At 39.7% G+C, this 17491-nt stretch overlaps 1 protein-coding gene across 2 annotated transcripts in view; it reads right to left on the bottom strand.

Moving 5' to 3' along the window:
• Positions 1-17491, bottom strand: part of Nepl15 (Neprilysin-like 15) — a 162083-nt gene that overhangs the window by 122339 nt on the left and 22253 nt on the right. Inside the window, exon 2 of one of the 2 annotated variants that reach the window (XM_089264758.1) lies at positions 11381-11401. The exons of the other annotated variant lie outside the window; for it this stretch is intronic. The gene's annotated coding sequence lies outside the window, so the exon portion shown is untranslated. Of the gene's footprint in view, positions 1-11380; positions 11402-17491 lie in introns of those variants that run through there. 2 annotated transcript variants of the gene reach the window in all.

A 17491-nucleotide genomic window follows, 5' to 3' on the forward strand; every position in this document is an offset into this window, starting at 1 on the left:
CATATGAACCTCAAAAACATTCTGTTCAAGAGTTACGATATCAGTCTAAACTGGGAATAGAGACTACGCTCTAACGATATTTAGTCGTTTATCAAAGGCGAGTATTAGGCAGTCGGCTACTGCTCGGCGTCCACGTTTTTTACTTGTTTCATGTCGACTTTTGTCGCCCCCAACAAGTGAGCAGCATAAAAAGCACAAAGGACGCACACAACAATAACAACAACAACAACAATAACATCAACAACAAACAGTCAGGCACAAAGAACCAACACACAGAGAGAGAGCGAGAGAGAGAGCCGGAATGACAGAGGAACCACACAAACCATATGTGGATGTGGAAGCCAGGACATGGACATGGACACGGGCATGGATGTGGATGTGGATGTGGATGCCGACATGGGCACAGTAGGCACCAGCACCTTGCAAATGGCAAAATGGCACACCTATTGTCTACTTTGTGTGGCTGTCAGCCAGCGAGGGAACTAATTTGTAATTGTCGGATCCTTAACAAAGTATAATAGAATAGATGGGAGCTCTAAAAAGATATTGTAAGTGTATTCGAATAAAAATATAAGGTACTATGAGTAGCGGTATAAGAGGATAAGAGTCTTTGCTATAAGAGTCTATAAGTATGCAGTATGAATGAGAGCATATGAGTATAAGAGTTTAAGGGTATAAAAGTGTGTTAGTATAAGACTAAAAGAGTATAAGGTTCTAAGAGTATATGAGTATAAGACTAAAAGAGTAGAAGGGTAAAAGAGTATAAGACTACAAGTGTATAAGGGCACCAGAGTATAAGACTACAAGTGTATAAGGGTACAAGAGTATAAGACTACAAGTGTATAAAGGTAGAAGAGTATAAGACTACAAGTGTATAAGGGTACAAGTGTATAAGAGTATAAGAGTATAAGGGTACAACAGTATAAGAGTATAAGACTGTATACAAAAATTACAGATATAAGACTTCATTAGACTAAAAGTATAAGGGTCTAAAAGGGTAAGAAAAGACGATCAACAAAGTAAACGATTTAGTATAAAAGTAAGTATAAGTAAATGCGTAAGTCCACTTAAAGGTATTCAAGAGTGAAAGATATAGGATAAGAAAATAATGTAAAACCACTTAGAATTAAGAGACAGACAAAGTATAAGAATAAGTAATAGTATAAGTAAAGTAATAAGAGCATATACAAGTAAAAATGTAGGACCACTTAAGAGTATAAGATTACCAAAGTAGAAGAACAGGTAAGAGTGTAAGGCCACCTAAAAATAAAAGACTACCAAAGTGTAAAGACAAGCATAAAAATGATAAAATTATCAAAGCATAAGAGTATGTATAAGTAAATGTGCAAAACCACTTAAAAATAAGCGAAAGTATAAGAATAAGTCTGATTGTCAGCTTAAACAAATTTACTTTAATAATATAAATAGCATACGTATTAGTGGTAGATAAATATGAGCTTCAGCACTTCGCTTAGCTGAAATTTGTTTCAGAGCTGCTCATCCATTAAGTAGATATAAGACTTTTGTAATTGAAGCATGAATGGTATGAATATTCTCCCCAAGTAAATGTAATTTACAAGCAATTCGGTAACAACATTTTGGGCACTAAACGACTCGGACTCCTCTGCATCTGACTTGTTGTTCTCTCGACTCTCAGAGGCTAGCTATAAACTCTTATACCTGCCCCAACAGCTGCAACAAGCGGCGCAATGGCGGCTGAATTATAGCCAGTGGAAAGTTTTTCATGTTAATATTCATACTAACGACGATGATAAAGATTAAGCTGACTGCTCAGCTGTATATATGTATGTGTATATATATACTTTTATATGTACATATGTATGTATATATACGAGTGTGCATATGGTATACGAAACGATGCCTGTCCGCTAACAAATGCCGCAAGGACATGGTCATAAATATTAGCGTCGATGCCTGGCTACTGGCAAAGAGTGAGTGAGTGTGTGTGTGTGTGTGTGTGTGCGTGTGTGTGTGAGCATGCTTTATAGCACATCAACAATATACGCACATTCACACACACACACACACGCCATCCATTGGCAATATTATGAACCTATTGTTGGCAGCGGAAGGAAGAAGCAGCAGCAGCAACAGGAGCGCCGGGGGGTGGCAGGGGGGGCACGCGGATGGCCTGTGTGAGCCTGTACACTTTGTTAGCTTGATAACAAATGGCAGGTCTAATAAATTCGATTAACTGCAAGCGACACGCTCATACGCACACACACACACACACACACACGCACACACACACACACACACACACACACACACACACACACACACACACACATGTGGAGCATAATTGATTGTCCTTCACGGAGGCAAACCTCATTAAAGGTTTTTATTTTATTAAAAAACTAAGCATTTCTATAAACAAAACAATTTGAGACAATTGCACGAGCTCCCAAGGCAAAAAGCCAAATATCAAAGAAACGTTTTTAAAGATGGCGGAAAAACGGGGCGAAAATGGCGGCGGATGCGGATATCGTGCGCGTTTAATCTAATCGGCATGAAGAGAAGAAGCAACAACAAAAACAACAAAAAAACGAAACGTTTTGAAACGGGCAAATTAATGACACGCATCAGGGGAGGGGGCTAGCGAGATTGTGGGTGAAGCGAGCGGGAGGAACGGCCCAAACGGGAACAGGCGGAGGCAGACAACGGAGCTTCGATTGTAAATTGTCATGGGGCACAGGAAAATGAAAAGCAGCCACGAAGTTAGCAAGGCAGAACAATTCAAGAGCGAATCGGGAAATCAAAGACCGGCACACACACACACACACACACAGAGAGAAGGGAACACACACAAGTGAGCACACACACACACTCTCTCTCTTCCACCCACACTTTGGAAAGTTTCTCAACTTATAAATGAAAATGCATAAATTTTAAATTTTCCCAAATGAAATGTTTTTGTAGCTGCTTTAACGGTATTTTGGCGCAAGCAAATACGAATAAATTCTGGGGGGGTTAAAACAAAAACAAGCTACTAAAATACGTACACTTCCCCCTCGCACACACACACATATATATACACCCCACGCCTGACAAAACATACGTGGGCGGGGGCAAAGTTAATTTACCTTTACGGCTACAAAGTGCGAACCTTTTTTGATTCATGCAAAATTTACGTCCTTTGAATTTGCATCAACAATTTATAATCATAATCATAATAATTTTAATGAAAAAAGTTATGATAATCATAAGCATCCTGATTATCATTATAAATCTGCTTATCATTATCTTGTAATACATATTATCTATATATTTATAATATGCTGTCATTGTCATTGTCATTGTCATTGTCATTGTCATTGTCATTGTCATTGTCATTGTCATTGTCATTGTCATTGTCATTGTCATTGTCATTGTCATTGTCATTGTCATTGTCATTGTCATTGTCATTGTCATTGTCATTGTCATTGTCATTGTCATTGTCATTGTCATTGTCATTGTCATTGTCATTGTCATTGTCATTGTCATTGTCATTGTCATTGTCATTGTCATTGTCATTGTCATTGTCATTGTCATTGTCATTGTCATTGTCATTGTCATTGTCATTGTCATTGTCATTGTCATTGTCATTGTCATTGTCATTGTCATTGTCATTGTCATTGTCATTGTCATTGTCATTGTCATTGTCATTGTCATTGTCATTGTCATTGTCATTGTCATTGTCATTGTCATTGTCATTGTCATGTCATTGTCATTGTCATTGTCATTGTCATTGTCATTGTCATTGTCATTGTCATTGTCATTGTCATTGTCATTGTCATTGTCATTGTCATTGTCATTGTCATTGTCATTGTCATTGTCATTGTCATTGTCATTGTCATTGTCATTGTCATTGTCATTGTCATTGTCATTGTCATTGTCATTGTCATTGTCATTGTCATTGTCATTGTCATTGTCATTGTCATTGTCATTGTCATTGTCATTGTCATTGTCATTGTCATTGTCATTGTCATTGTCATTGTCATTGTCATTGTCATTGTCATTGTCATTGTCATTGTCATTGTCATTGTCATTGTCATTGTCATTGTCATTGTCATTGTCATTGTCATTGTCATTGTCATTGTCATTGTCATTGTCATTGTCATTGTCATTGTCATTGTCATTGTCATTGTCATTGTCATTGTCATTGTCATTGTCATTGTCATTGTCATTGTCATTGTCATTGTCATTGTCATTGTCATTGTCATTGTCATTGTCATTGTCATTGTCATTGTCATTGTCATTGTCATTGTCATTGTCATTGTCATTGTCATTGTCATTGTCATTGTCATTGTCATTGTCATTGTCATTGTCATTGTCATTGTCATCGCCATTGTCATTATTATGCCATCATTATGCCTCTCATCGCCATTGTCATTATTATGCCATCATTATGCCTCTCATTATCATTACTCTGATTATCAGTATGCATATAAAATATCTATCACAAGCCAAAGTCAATTCGACCTCTTCGCTTGCCTTCGTTTGCTCTGATAACTCATTCATAAGGCTTCAATACGCTCTCTGTCAATTGCATAGCAAACTTGTTAGCTTCGAGAGTTTCAAAATGGGATTTTCTTGGCACTCGCATCAGCCCGTTTCACCTGCTCCCCTCATTCAGCTAGAGGCCATAGACGTCCATAGACTGCAGGAAATGCAGCTGGCCGCAGCTGTTGAATTGCATTGGACAATTGTTGAGCATCTAATTTATTTTATTGTCAGAATTTTCGCCATTGCACATTTCACTAAATTTGAATCCTTTTTTGCATGGCTCGGCTTATGGCGTGTGTATGCCAGGCACTAAAATTGCCAACTAGTTTTAGCCATAATGCAATTAAAATGCCAATTTCCATGCCAACACGTGTACAACAAATGGAAAATTAATTTTCGCCACGTTCGATAGAAATTAAATTAAAACTCGATGTAATTCGCATTTCAGCGTGCGCGCAAATAGTTCGCAGGAAAATTAATTAAACTATATTGTTTTTAATGGGAAAACAAACTGAAAAACAAATGGAACTCGTTGAATTGAATTGAAGCTGCAGCAGCCATATCATGTGACTATAGATTATTCATGGAATCTCTGGCAGAGAGATAAGATAAATAAGCTATATAGATAAATAAGATAATAGATAAATAAGCAGAGCAATGATAAATCTTGTCTGCTGTTGATTCTGATTTGATACACATAATATATCTACCTATTCTATGTATTCAGTCTATAATAACCTGGGCTGACTTTCTTTGTTTGTCTAAGCCAACTGAAGTAATATTAAAGTAAAATAATAATGGCGCGCAAGAGGCGTGCTCCAATGTCAAAATCGATAAGAGCATTTCGAGAAGGGTTTCCGGTACAGGAAACAAAAATAACAAGAATAATCGTTTCTCAATACGATTTCAGAGAACGATAAAGGTAAAAGGGGATATTTTGTTAGCATAAATTCGCCATGAAGCGTAGAAATTTATGAAATTTAAGAACGCACGAGATATGCCAGATATGGCAAATAAATCATCTAGTGCGAGAGAGAAAGAGAGAGAAAGAGAGGGCAAGCGATGGGGATGCTCTGATGCTGTGCCACCTGCTGCCGCAATATACATTTTAATGCTTTCCCCCACGAGAGCTGAGGCGCGGCGAGACTTTCACCTGTCAGAGACTAGAGACGACATAATTAGGGCACAGCCAAACACAGCGAAATTTAAAGAATTTATCTTATTAAGTTAGCGATAGACATATATATATATATATATATATATATACACATACATATATATCGCTGGGTCATTTCCATACTGCCCCCGAAAGCGTTGCATGGGCATTGGCAGGCGTTGATGGCAAATCAATAAATAGAGACGCAGCGCGACGCCTGCTCAAGGTAACCATCCCGCTGCATGACCTTTAAATATCCTTTCACATTTGCCCCAGCCTCCCGCCCTCTCGTGCAGCTCTTCGAATTTTCTAAAATGACTCGCATTAGGTATAAAAAAAAAATGTGTAAGGCTTCGGTTATGGCTCTTATGGCTCGCCTATGGCAGGGGCTCCCTCTCTCGGGCCCCTCTCTCACTCTCTCTCTCTCTCCTTTCTCTCCCACCCTCCCACTCTCTCCTTCCGCTGCTTAGGTCACCTCAACTTTTTATAGCCCTGCGAAACGCATATAGCAATTCGAAAGGGTAACAAAGTGGGAGAAGGGGGCAGGCCTCTGCATCGACCCCATAACACTTTTATTTTAATACGCGCACACTGGCATTGTAGAGAGCATATTGGTTTTGAGCATCATTTGATTTAATTTGATATATCCCCATATATCCTCATATATATTTATTTTGATAGTAAGATGGAGATTTCAGAATGCTTTAATACTTTACAAAGACCAACAGCTGAATGTATATACGTTTCCCCATTTACCACTCTGCTTATTTCCATCCGTTCCTCAGTGTCTCTGCCTATGCATTCCTGTCCATCCATTCCTCCATCCATCATGCGTCCATCCCTATCCTGCCATTCCTCTTCGTCTCTCAGTACTTATGCACAATTCGGACCTTGAATCTCTAAAGGAATTTAATATTAAGTATATGAATATACTTTCTCAATATCTTTTTGAATTATTGATTACTTTTTTTGATGTCCTTCAAATCAATAAGAAAAAAATTTACTTTAAGAGTAGAAATTTCCAAGAAAACATTCATGTTTAGAGGCTATTTCATATGCCATATGCCACATATAGTATTATCATTGATAAATGGATAAATACTCAACTGAAGAACCATTAGGAAGGAAGTGCCATCCTCCCATTGTGAGCGAGTATTATGCCATCAGTCGGGCGCATCGTTATTCGTGTTGAATTTGAAATTTTAGATTTTATGACAGCAGCATTAAATCGATAAACTGATTGAGCCCCGGAGATTTGCATTGCTTTGAATTTACTTACATTGTGCATGACAATTTTTCGCGATAGCGAAATCTGTTTGATGCTTCCATGCCAATCTCAAGGCATTCGCCGAATTGGCCCCCAATTGGCCTCGCTCTGGTCGCGGCGGGCCTCGCTGTCCCAGCTCCAATCTATATTATGTACATAAAAGTCCTATCGGCACATTAATTAGAAATTCAAAAGTCATTTCAGTTGGTCATGGCGGAAGACAAACGGACGCGCCCCGCCCACAAGTAGAATAATAATATTTTCATGACTCTTAAGTGCCGTCGTCAGTGTCCGCAGACTGAAATAATTTAAATATATATTTTTGAATTTTAATTGTTTTTCTCTCTATCTCTCTCTCTCTGTCTCTGTGAGCCCAGAGAGGAATAAACTTAAGTGAAATAAGTCTAGAATTAATGCTTAGCTGAATTCATAAATAAAATGTAAATTAGAACAACTAGAAAGAGAGGGAGACATAATAACTGCTTTAGAGGAGAGTGTCCGACTAATAAATGCCTACTTGAATATAATTTTTCTATGCACAGACTGCGCTTGTACTCCCCTATAGCATCCTTCTGTGAGCAATAGCCTCATGGCCCTTCGGTTGTAGTAGTACGATCTCAATCAAATTTTTAGTGTGCGCCATTGGCATTCAAATATGCGGGTATACCAAAGTACAAGTGGCTACTGTGTGAATAAATTTTTGTTTTTGTAGATATTGATAACAGTGAATGGGTCTATGAAATATTTATCATAATTTATGTCCTTACATTGATCTCAGAAATATATAAACCCAATTGAGAAGTTTTCAACTTTTAAGCTACGACAGTTATGCTCAGAAAACCCATGAAAAATAGCGATATTTATCGATAATTTAATAATGATGTGAGTTATCTGATAAAAATTTTAAGATGTAAATGCATGACTATATAGAAATGTATATTGAAAATTTCAAGTCTCTAGCGCTTGTAGTTCTCGAGTTAAGTTCAAACTAGGAATGGAAGGAGAGCAATGTAGACTAGCTAGACTGATAAGACATAGGTGGAGTGAGAGAACTCAGCCATGCAGATGCTCCAAGCCAATATACCCAGCTTAATCGTTTTTAATCACATTTCAGCTTAGGATTCTGCGAGCTGCTCGGCCTTAAAGTGCTTTGGCCTGACAATCGGGCTTAAAAGCGTCTTAGAACGTTTATGGGCGCTGCTTAAACTGGTTTATCGATTTTTTGGGACTCGCAGTTTTTGGGCCGGCGTCATAATTAATGCCGAACGCTTCAGACTCAGCGCACAGCGCTAATTAATTTTTATTGAAAGTAAAAAACAGAAAGCCAGAAGAAAAGAAGGCAAAGAAAAGAAAATCCATTCCACTCTTTTAGCTATTTGACGGTTTTGCTTGGCAGCTCACAGCATTTAATTAATCCAACTTTTGCAGCTCGTTTTTTCGGGCGCTTAGAATTTATAAGGAGCTTTTTTTTATTTTTTTTATTTTTGGTGTGCCTTCGAGCTGGCTGGCATAGAGCAAAAGGGAGTTTCGGAAAGCGGCAATTCTGGGAAGAAACACTCGAGATTTACTTATATAAATTGGCCCTTAACTCGGGGCCTGATGGCATGTTTGAATGCGTTAAAATGTTATTTCACCATGTTTTTTGGGTTATCGAAAGTGATGGGGGGCAAGTGGAAGACAAACAAAATGAAATTGGATTTCGTTTTATTTCAAGGGCAACTTAAATTTTGTGGCTCGATACGAAATGGGAAAACATTTCACAACAATTTAATCTCAACTTTGGCTCAAGTCCACTCGGCCCCCATCCAAACTTCTTAGTAACTTTGTTGTTAGATTAAAACCATTTCCTGGCCAAATGGCAAAGTTTTCACCAGCCATAAAGTCACTCGTTCACTGAGTGTGGGCGTGGCCCTTTCGTCCACTCGCTGCCAATAAAACGGTAAAACACTTGCGGGTCACAACTTTGATTTTACGAACTGACCAACTGTCCGAAACTGAGAGAAAAAAGGAAAAGCAACGACCGCAAATACCTTTAAAAAGCAAAGCTCTCCCGCTCACATGAGTATTTGTCCATTCCTTGGGCTGCTGTCCAGGCTTTGCAGTGGCTTACTACAGAAGCTCACTCATACATATATATAAATATCTGAGTGTGTAAATATGTAGTTTTCATTTACTTTTTTCTCATAATAACTGAAGTAGCCTTTCAGAAGACAAACAAAAATTCGAGTTTTCAGCCATTTTTCGAGCAGTTCCAAGTGGATTTTCAGACTTCTTTAACGTTCATAGAATCACAGGGGCTATAAGCGGTAAGTGCTTCAGCTTTTGCAGATAACTTTTCTAGTCAGAGTTTGAGGGAGAATACAGGAGTATAAGAGTGCAGGAATATTAGAGTATGAGTTAAGGGGCTAAAGGCTGTAAATGCTTCGGATTCTCCAAATAAGTTCCCTAATTAGAGTTTGTGCAAGAATATAAGAGCATTGGAGTTCCAGAATTCCAGATTGTAAGAGTGCAATAATATATGAGCATATCAGCATATAAGAGTGCAAGATGATTGAGTTATAGCAGTATAAGGTAGTAAAGGTATGCGAGCTATATGAATATAAGATGAAAATATAAGATTAGAGATTAACATATTTTGTGTAGAAGCTAATAGGAATATAGGAAAATAAGAATATAAGAGTATACTCTAGTATATGGTATAAGAGTGCTAGAGTGCACGAGGGTAAGAATAAAAGACACAAGTATAAGACAAAGTATGTGAGTATAAGACATGTGAGTATGGGACTATAGGAAAATATGTTTATAGGAATAGACTACTATCAATATGTATATGAGTATGAAAGAACACAACTATAAGAATACTCCTTGACTTAGACAAGTGTAATAGCTTGTTGGGTTCATCAAGTTTATTTCAGATCAAGATCCATAAAGCTAGATCAAGCTCCTAAGCCAGATCTCGTCCACCCGTGTATCCTGCCATCTAGCAGTCCTTCCGCTCATTTGACTATAGAACCTAAACAGAGATTCAATAATAAGATCCATTAATAATAATGTTAGACCTGAGTCCTTTACCTCATATCTCAACTGCTTCAAGAGACTGGAGCTACAAAATTTGATATACAGATCTATCACAACTCATTTCCTGGTAACAACAGGAATCATATCTGAATCATATTGCTGAACTACTTATCTAATTGATATAATATGGATGTCCATTTGCCATACACCTTTTCCCACTGCCCTCGCAGCTTTATTCCGCTCAAATTGTTCTCAGCTTGTTTGGATTTTGAATTATCTTCATTTTTCGCTACGTCTGGCAGAAGATGCGACGCAGTCCGCGGGCAGATGCAAACGGTTCGTTAATTAGTTTGATTTCAGCCAGAGACTAATAATAATTTAATTTGGAAAAGTTTTGTGCCAAGCGAAAGTTTCGGCTCGAGTTGCTGGCAAAGCAATTTGCGATGTCATCGCATCGCATTGATGCCAGCTGGGATGAATTGCTCCCGACCTGGCCCAAAGGGGCGCCAACAATTGCAGGCGGGCCTGGCCGGATTAATAATGAAATGCCTATTTTTAGGCTCATTTAACATTTATCTAACATTTCACCTTGTTACCAAGTTTAATTGGATTGCAAATATTCACGAATTTACCAATTTACGAATTCTTTGAAGTTGAACTTTCTTTTACCAACTTCATTTTCTAGCATTTAGCTTGAAAGTGGCCAACAAGTTAAAGTCATTTAGCTATTTAGCTGAAGCAGCTCAAGGAAAGCCAAAAACTTCCTCATTTTTTGGTAAGCTCTATATCTAATATCATTTTAAATTTTGATTTGTTTAGAAAAATGGGAAATCCCAGCGCAACTTTGATTCGGTAAACCAATAAATTATTAGCCAAACAAGCAGAGACTTTGCAAACGGGCTGCATTGGCTGCTTAATACACGCTAAATGAAATGCGAAAATCCTCATCTCGACTTATACTGGAAATTTTAGAGAACTACTAACTAGATAACCCAAGACAAATTCACATGAGTTTATACATACAGTTTCGACTTCTGTGCAAAACTAATAAGCTCATTTGGAACTTGGGAGCAAGTATAAGCAGTCTGTGCTCTAGAGAAAATACGTCTCGAATGAAAATAGATTCGGGGTCAGCTGTGAGTGCTTTACAAGAGGATAGCTTGGGAAGAGGAAAAGGAGTGGGAGGGTGTACGAGAGAGAGAGTGAGTATTATAGAGAGTGCCACTGAGAGGGAGAGGGAAGCGGAGACAAAGAGCATAGCCTTTGGGTCATAGGCAAGCAGCATTTGGTCGAATTTGTGTGTACTACAAATATTTCAGACTCGTATGTGAGCCGGAACGAAATGAACTGTCAAGTCACGAGCTATACATGTGTATGTGTGTGTGTGTGTGTGTGTGTGTGTGTGTGTGTGTGTGTGTGTGTGTGTGTGTGTGTGCGTGTGTGTGTGTGTGTGTGTGCATAGCGCCTATTGTCCCATTGGGACACTTGGCAATAGAGCGAGGAATAAATTTCGAAGCAATTTTTGAAATGTTCCTCATCAAAGCTTTAAGCTAAGAATGTTGTCCATATTGTGTCCTCAGTTGGACAATTCCCCCCTGTGAGCACACACACACATACACACTCTCCGACACTCGCACGTGCCCATAACGTATTTGTCTGACTTAAGCTCCTTGGAGCAGAGGTGCCTCATTTGTGGCACCATTTAAAGGCATTGAAACGACTCTGAAAATTTAAGTGTGAATTGAACAATAGTTGCGAAGGTCGTTGACTAAGCCGAGAGAAATGATTCACAAACAAAGACCAACTCGTGCATGGCATAGCAACCGAAGACAAATGTAGGAAGTCCGAGTGGCCTTCGAGAGACTGATCGACTAGCAGTTACCCTAGAAATATATGTAAATGTATGTATGATATGATAGATGAAAGCATTCTTATACTTCATATATCGTATATCTATAATCATATACTCATATATCGACTAGCAGTAACACTAGAAATATACATAAATGCATGAGTATCCCATTCAAATCTTGATATGATAGATGGAGGATGCTTATAATCGTATACTCATATACCTACATTCTCATAATCGTATAGTCATATACTTATGTTCTTATAATTAAACTCTAATATACTCGTAGTCCTATGCTCATATACCTATACTCTTATACATAAATACATATACTCTACCTATATTCTATACTCATATAACTGTACTCTTATTCTCATATACCTATACTAGTATAATCTACTACTATACTCTTATAATCTACAATCTCATCTAGCTGCACTCTTGTGATATTTTACTCTTATGCCCATTCATGTTCTTACACTAGTTTTCCAAAATACCATTGGCCTCCCTTGTAATTAGACACTACTCTTCTGATTAGAGTCATCCATTTCCTTGTCCTTCAATTCCCTTTACACATTCAATTCGGCAAAGCACATATACCCTATCAATACCCTTGCAATAATTGAAAGGGCAGAACATTTTGACTGATGCTGCATTAGGAAGTCTACGTCGTAAGGACGTGCTCAGGTAACTTTTCCTTTTGTCACTGCAATAAAAGGCGAAGCGTTAAGCCGACATGCAAAACGGGGATACGCACTGTAAAAAGCGCATAAAATGTGCGAGGAGTGCGCGAGGCGAAGTCAACCAAGTGTGAACTGAAATAGACAAAGGCGCACACCAAATTGAACTGAGAGATGAGAGGAGCCAAAAAAAGCAAAAGAAAACAAAAGAAAACCCACGAAAATGAAGCCGACTTGATGGGCTGTAAATAGAAAAGTTTGTGTTTTGGCGCAGGTGCCAGCTATGAAGGAGTAGGATGCGGAGGAGGGGGGAGAAACCAGACAAGAGCTATGACAGACGAATAGAGGGAGGGGTAGGCGAGGGTAAAGAGTAGAAGGAGGAACTCTATACAAGACATGGAATAGTAGCAAAGATAGGAGCAGGAACAGTAGCAGGAGCAGGAGCACGAGAGAGTAACCTGTGAAGGAGTAGGAGAAGAAGATGGAATAGTAGCAGGAGCAGGGGTAGGAATATGAGGAGGTAACCTGTGGAGCAGCAAAAGAAATTGAATGTAGGAGCAGCAGCAGGCGGATGAAGGAGGATCTCTGTAAAAGTGAAGGAATGGTAGCACGAGCAAAAGCAGAACTAGAAGCAGCAGCAGGAGTAGAAGGAGCCTGTGGAGGAGCAGAAGCATGAACAGTGGCAGCTACAGGAGCAGCAGCACGAGGAGCAGCAGCAGCAGCAGCCGCACGACTCCTGCGCTATCTAGCTGTTGTAGGCAGCCCATGTTGTGCCTTATCTTTATGTGCGAATTAACCCTGTACATAAATAAGCGAAATTGGATTTCAGCGAGTTCTGCAATAAAGGCCCTTAAGTTCGGTGTAAACACGCGCTTTTTGTTGCCGCACTTGAGCCGAGCGCATTTCACGGAGCTCCAAACGATTTCTGATTTCCCCATCGAAGCTGGAACTCTGAATATTCTGAAATATTGAATATGACTTTACCGGCTGGCAGGAAGCCAAAGATTTTACAGTAGTTGGCGCAACTTGAGGCTGGAATCTGGAAGTTAAAGTTAATGCGAGCTGACGCACGTCAAGTACAGTGAACGCCCGCCTGACGGACAGCTGCACGAGGCACATATTCAACAGATCTCCCCACTGGGCAGGAGGAGAGCAGATGCAAGTGTGGCATACAGTGGAGTCTCGAGAGATGAATAGCAGGTTTAGTGTAAAGACTGCCTAACAGTTAACATAAGCTAAAGCCCTGACTGTTCCTTCATGCCAGTCTTCACTGTAGCAGGCCTGTCGACTGGGCTGGGCGCGTGCAGTTAGCAGTTGTTAGCCTTGTAGACGGCTTCAGGCATAAACAGCTGTGCCACACACACACACACCCAACTACCCACACACACACACACGCACACACTTGTCTCGCTAAGAAATGTGCAAATGCTGATATTATTTTGTGAGCTCATTGTCACATGATAATCAGACGTTGGGTATGCGATAACACAACACACACACACACACACACTGACACTGACACACACATACAGCCATGCCCATACCCAAACACAAATATGTAAGAAAAACATGGCTTACATTTTCATAAAGCTCTCAGCAAGCGTCGCAACCCCCGAGGCAACACAAAAAAAAAAAAAAAGGCTTTTTCTTTCCTTTTAGTTTTGACCCCGAAAAGGTAGGATTTTGATTACTTTTTGATGAGCCCTCGCAATGCGAGAATTTCCATAAAAGAAAAAGTAAAATGAAATATTGATTCTCAAGCGAACATAAGGCAACAGCTCTAGCCATTCGACACACTCAACATGAGTTTCACCTGTGCGTTTACCCAACAGCAGGCAAGTGCTCACCTGCTTCTCAGAGTTCCGCCTGTCTCATGGCTGGAGCCTATGCGACTCCAGAACCCTTGTAGGCACTTGTTTGATAATTGAAAAACAACTCGCAATTACGCAATCAGAGGCACGAGCAGGAAAAGGAAAAACTGAACAAGCGAGCGGCTATGATTGACTGCACAATACCTGTTTGCGTTAAAAAAAAGTTATTCATATTTTCTTCGTCTTCTCTCTGCTTAGAGAACATCTTAGAGTCCATTGTGGTTCTGATCCTTTCCAACTCTATTCTTGAATTATCTTATAGTTTTTAATTCACATACTTACATATATTGTTATATGCTATATATGTTCTATTATTTCTATACTCCTTTTATAATATTCTTATGCACTCATACTCCACTGCTATTCTTACTTGTACTCTTATACTCGTCGAGTATTATTCTGTTATACTAATTATCTTCTAGGCATATTTTCTTCTATACTTTCATGCATGCTTAATCGTATACTCTTTTATTCGTATATTCCTTTGCACTTACACTTTTATAAAGTCTTATACTTCATTATTCATATACTTTTATTTTCTATCCGTATGTTCATACACTCGTATGTTCTTATACCCTATGCAATTTTATGGTGTTATTCCTAAATATTCGTATGGTCCCATGCTCACACATTCTTATACTCCTATACCATGTATACTCTTATACTATCTCGGAGTATAGGAATGAGCTTTCCAAATATACCCAAATATACTCATCACGTTCGCTTGTTGGGCGAGAGTCGACAGGAGGCGCAGCTGGCGAACACAAACTGGGGGAGCAACAGCTCAGAGACAACTTGACACTCTTTTGGCCAAGAGGCACATTAAAAAGGTGACAACAGAGTGGGCGACATGGCAATTAGGAATTATGACAAAACTGTCGGCTAATTGCAAATTGCTAATTGCCTAAATCAATGCCACATGGGGACTGAGAGACTGAGACTGAGACTGAGACTGAGACTGAGACTGAGACTGAGACTGAGACTGAGACTGAGACTGAGACTGAGACTGAGACTGAGACTGAGACTGAGACTGAGACTGAGACTGAGACTGAGACTGAGACTGAGACTGAGACTGAGACTGAGACTGAGACTGAGACTGAGACTGAGACTGAGACTGAGACTGAGACTGAGACTGAGACTGAGACTGAGACTGAGACTGAGACTGAGACTGAGACTGAGACTGAGACTGAGACTGAGACTGAGACTGAGACTGAGACTGAGACTGAGACTGAGACTGAGACTGAGACTGAGACTGAGACTGAGACTGAGACTGAGACTGAGACTGAGACTGAGACTGAGACTGAGACTGAGACTGAGACTGAGACTGAGACTGAGACTGAGACTGAGACTGAGACTGAGACTGAGACTGAGACTGAGACTGAGACTGAGACTGAGACTGAGACTGAGACTGAGACTGAGACTGAGACTGAGACTGAGACTGAGACTGAGACTGAGACTGAGACTGAGACTGAGACTGAGACTGAGACTGAGACTGAGACTGAGACTGAGACTGAGACTGAGACTGAGACTGAGACTGAGACTGAGACTGAGACTGAGAGACTGAGACTGAGACTGAGATTGAGATTGAGATTGAGATTGAGACTGAGACTGAGACTGAGACTGAGACTGAGACTGAGACTGATCAAGAATATATATACTTTGTGGGGTCTGCCAAGCCTCCTTCTGTCTGTTACATACATTTCAACAAAACCATTATAACCTTATTTCCCATTGATTAAAAGTATGAATGTACCTAAGCCTTTTCCCTGTCTATCGCACAGCCTGCCCCTCCGTCTGTCTCTCTGTCTGTCTGCCTAACAAAAGCAGTGAACGAACAAGAACTTCAGAAGATCATTTAAGTTGCCTAGATGTATGCAGCAGTACTCATTTAGTATTTATATGTGTGTAGAGAGCGCTCCCATCGGTCACGTAAAACTCACTTGAGCGCGACTGAGGCTTGGAGTGACCATCGCCCTATATAAAGGGCAGCAGCTCAGGTCTGGTGGGTGTCAGTCCTGCAGTGCAGTGCAGTAAAGTGCAGTGCAGTGAAGTGAAGTGAAGTGAAATGTGTGATCTCCGGCCAGGTATTAAAGACTTCAATCAAATACTTAGAGAAAATACTTAAACGAAATAGTTAAAGGAAATGCTTAAAAGAAATAAGTGGGGAAAATATTTAAGGGAAATACTATTTATTTATTTACATAATATTACTTACTTACTTAAGTACTTAGAGGAAATACTTAAGGGAAATACTTAGAGAAAATACTTAGAGAAAATACGTAGGGAAATATTTAAAGGAAATACATAGGCGAACAAATTAGAAGAAATAGACAGATAGAAAGTTTTGAGTTTTTCATTGTTCACTGTTCCCTACCAGTTCTCTAACCATACATATGTATGTATATGTACATATACACCTTAAAGTGTTACGTAAAGACACTACAAGCTAACTCTGTGTATATTAGAGCACGTTTACTTTCTATAGAAGCATGCGGTGCCACCTCCTAGCTGTTGGCTGCCGCTCCTGCTGCTCCTGCTGCGTCTCCTGCTACTCTAGATGAGGTTGATTGCATGCGCCTTCCATTTCGCTGCTGCCAAAGATGGTTGCATATTAAATTTTGGCTAAGTGCTGGGCGAATCGGCTCCTGCCTCATTCATCTCCCCCTAGCCATCCCCCTCCCAATCGCACCGCCTTCTCCCATAACCCCAAGCAAACAAATCAAATCAGATTCGGAACGTGTGCCGTCGGCTTTTGCTCGACCTCGACTGCGTTTATTTAAATTCAATTTCATATTAGAGCCACTCACTTGGGGGACTTTACTGCCATAGAATGGCTTACAAAGTGGATTGAAGGCGCCTATAAAAACAGCCAACAGCCGATTTGTAAGACTCGCCCTGGCCATCCCGCACCCCCCTCCACAATCCATTAGGTTCCCGATAATCAAGTTCTACATCTATGTATGTACATATATCGGACGTGGCCTTTTTCGGAAGAGAATTTCATTGAAGAAATTTTAGAGTGGCATTACATACATATAAACATGTATATACGTTGGAAGTCTCGGAAAATGTTGGTCGGTGATGGAGATAGGAAGCGAACATTTTTCGCCAAGAACTGCTGGAAGTGACCGACTAGAAGTT

This window comes from Drosophila navojoa, chromosome 2 (genome assembly GCF_054131105.1).
Source record: "Drosophila navojoa isolate 15081-1374.11 chromosome 2, UAZ_NAV_1.0, whole genome shotgun sequence".
Lineage (NCBI taxonomy): Eukaryota > Metazoa > Arthropoda > Insecta > Diptera > Drosophilidae > Drosophila > Drosophila navojoa.